Here is a 3856-nt window from a genome sequence, read left to right on the forward strand (position 1 = left end):
CTCACGAAGATGGCGCTGCCCGCAGAAGGATGGTGCAGGCCCCTGAAGGACTGCTTGGGCTGCACAAGGACGGCACCGACCTCACGAAGATGGCGCCGACCTCACCAAAATGGCGCTGACATTAGGAAAATAGTGCCGACCTGACGAAGATGGCGGCATCCTCACGAACATGGCGCCGACCTCAGCAATATGGCGCCGACCTCACGAAGATGGCACCGACGTCACGAAAATATCGCCGACCTCACGAAGATGGCGCCGACCTCACCAAAATGGCGCCGACCTGACCAAATGGCACAGGGTTCACAAAATAGCGCTGACCTCACGAAGATGTCGTCGACCTCACGAAGATGGTGCCGACCTCACCAAAATGGCGCTGACCTCACCAAAATGGCGCGGAAATCACCAAAATAGCGCCAACCTCACAAAGATGGCGCCGACATCACAAAAATAGCCCCGACCTCACTAAGATGTCGTCGACCTCACGAAGATGGCGCTGACCTCACAAAAATGACGTTGACCTCACCACAATGGCGCAGGCCTCACGAAAATAGCGCCGACCTCACGAAGATGGCGTCCACCTCATGAAGATGGCGCCGACCTCACCAAAATGGCGCCGGCCGCAGAGGGACGGCACCGGTCGCACAAAGATGGCGCTGGCCGTAGCAGGACTGCGCGGGCTGCACAAGGATGGCGCCGACCGCAGCAAGACAGCGCCAACCTCACCAAAATGGCGTGGGCCTCACCAAAATATGCCGACCTCACGAAGATGGCGCTGACCTCACCAAAATGACGCCGTCCTCACGAAAATAGCGCCGACCTCACGAAGATGGCACCGACCTCATGAAGATGGCGCCGACCTCACCAAAATGGCGCTGACCTCACGAAAATAGCGCCGACCTCACGAAGATGGCGCTGACCGCAGAAGGATGGCGCAGGCCCCTGAAGGACTGCGTGGGCTGAATAAGGACGGCGCCGATGTCACGAAGATGGCGCCGAACTTAGCGATATGGTGCCCACCTCACGAAGATGGCGCTGACTTCACCAAAATGGCGCCGGCTGCAGAAGGACGGTGCAGGCCCCTGAAGGACTCCTTGGGCTGCACAAGGACGGCACCGACCTCACCAAAATGGCGCCGACCTCACCAAAATGGTGCCGACTTCACGAAAATAGCGCCGACCTCATGAAAATAGCGCTGACCTCACGAAGTTGGCTCCGACCTCACGAAAATAGCGCCGACCTCGCGACGATGGCGCCGAACTCACCAAAATGGCGCCGACCTCATGAAAATAGCGACCAAGTCATGAAGATGGCGCCGACCTCACCAAAATAGCGCCGACCTCACCAAAATGTCGCCGACCTCACCAAAATGGTGCTGACCTGACGTAGATGGCGGCATCCTCACGAACATGACGCCGACCTCACGAAGATGGCGCCCACCTCACCAAAATGGCGCCGACCTCATCAAATGGTGCAGGCTTCGCAAAATAGCGCCGACCTCACGAAGATGTCGTCTACCTCACGAAGATGGCGCTGACCTCACCAAAATGGCGCCGACCTCACCAAAATGGCGCGGAAATCGCCAAAATAGTGCCGACCTCACAAAGATGGCGCCAACCTCACGAAGATGGCGCCGACCTCACCAAACTGGTGCTGGCCATAGAAGGATGGCGCAGGCCCCTGAAGGACTGCTTGGGCTGCACAAGGACGGCGCCGATCACACCAAAATGGTGCGACGTCACCAAAATGGTGCCGACCTCAAGAAGACAGTGCCAACCTCACCAAAATAACGCCGACCTCACCAAAAATTGTGCAGGCCTCACAAAAATAGTGCCGGCCTCATGAAGATGTCGTCGACCTCACGAAGATGGCGCCCACCACACCAAAATGGCGCCGACCTCACCAAAATGGCGGAGGCCACACGAAAATAGCGCCGACCTCACGAAGATGGCGTGGACCTCACGAGGATGGCTCCGACCTCAATTAAATGGCGCCAGCCGAAGAAGGACGGTGCGGACCGCAGAAGGACGGCACCGGTCGCACTAGGATGGCGCTGGCCATAGCAGGACTGGGCGGGCTGCACAAGGACGGTGTCGACCGCACCAAGACGGCACCGGCCTCACCAAAATGGCGCGGGCTTCACCAAAATATGCCGACCTCATGAAGATGGCGCTGAACTCACGAAGATGGCGCCGACCTCACCAAAATGGCGCTGACCTCACGAAAATAGTGCCGACGTCACGAAGATGGCGCCGACCTCACGAAGGTAGCGCCGACCTCACGAAGATGGCGCCGACCTCACCAAAATGGCTCCGGCTGCAGAATGGCCACGTGGACCGCAGAAGGACGGCACCGGACGCACAAGGACGGCGCCGACTGCACCAAGACATGGTCGGCCTCACCAAAATGGAGCGGGCCTCACCAAAATATGCCTCACCAAAATATGCTGACCTCACCAAAATGGCACCGACCTCACGAAAATAGCGCTGACCTCACAAAGATGGTGCCGACCTCACGAAAATAGTGCTGACCTCACGAAGTTGGCTCCGACCTCACGAAAATAGCGCCGACCTCACGAAAATGGCGTCTACCTCACAACGGTGGCGCCGAACTCACCAAAATAGCGCCGACCACATGAAGATGGCACCGACCTCACGAAGACGGCGCCGACCTCACGAAGATAACGCGGGCCTCACCAAAATGGCACTGACCTCACCAAAATGGAGCCTTCCTGACGAAAATAGCACCGACCTCACGAAGATGACGCCGATCTCACGAAGATGGCGCCGACCTCACCAAAATGGTGACGACCTCACCAAAATGGCGACGACCTCACCAAAATGGCGCCGACCTCACCAAAATGGCGCCAACCTCACCAAAGTGGTGCCGAACTCATGAAAATAGCGCCTCCCTCATGAAGATGGCGCCGACCTCACGAACATGGCGCTGACCTCACGACAATAGCGCCGACCTCACGAAGATGGCACCGACCTCACGAAGATGGCACTGACCTCACCAAAACGGCGCCGACCTCACGAAGATGGCGCCGATCTCACGACAATAGCGCCGACCTCACGAAGATGTCGCTGACCTCACGAAGATGGCACTGACCTCACCAAAATGGCGCCGACCTCACGAAGATGGCGCCGACGTCACGAAGATGGCGCCGACCTCAGCAAAATGGCGCTGACCTCACCAAAATAGTGCCGACATTACTAAGATGGTGACGACCTCATGAAGATGGCGCCGAACTCACCAAAATGGCGCAGAACTCCCCAAAATGGCGCCGACCTCATGAAGATGGCACCGACCACACCAAAATGGCACCGACCACACGAAAATAGCGCCGACCTCACGAAGATGGTGCCGACCACACCAAAATGGCACCGACCTCACCAAAATGGCACAGACCTCAGCAAAATAGCGGCGACCTCACGAAGAAGGTGCCGACCACACCAAAATGGCATGGACCTCACTAAAATGGCGCAGACCTCACCAAAATAGTGCCGATCTCACTAAGAGGGTGACGACCTCACGAAGATGGCACCGAACTCACCAAAATGACACAGACCTCCCCAAAATGGCGCCAAACTCATGAAGATGGCGCCAACCTCACGAAGATGGCACCGACCTCACGAAAATAGCGGAGACCTCACAAAGATGGCGCCGACCTCACCAAAATGGTGCTGACCACACCAAAATGGCGTCGACCTCACGAAGACGGCGCCAATCTCAACAAAATTGCGCTGACCTCACGAAAATAGCGCCGACCTCACGAACATGAGGCCGAACTCACGAAGATGGCGCCGACCTCACCAAAATGGCGCCGACCTCACGAACATGAGGCCGACCTCACGAA

The sequence above is a fragment of the Indicator indicator genome, chromosome 22, assembly GCF_027791375.1.
Source record: "Indicator indicator isolate 239-I01 chromosome 22, UM_Iind_1.1, whole genome shotgun sequence".
Classification (NCBI taxonomy): domain Eukaryota; kingdom Metazoa; phylum Chordata; class Aves; order Piciformes; family Indicatoridae; genus Indicator; species Indicator indicator.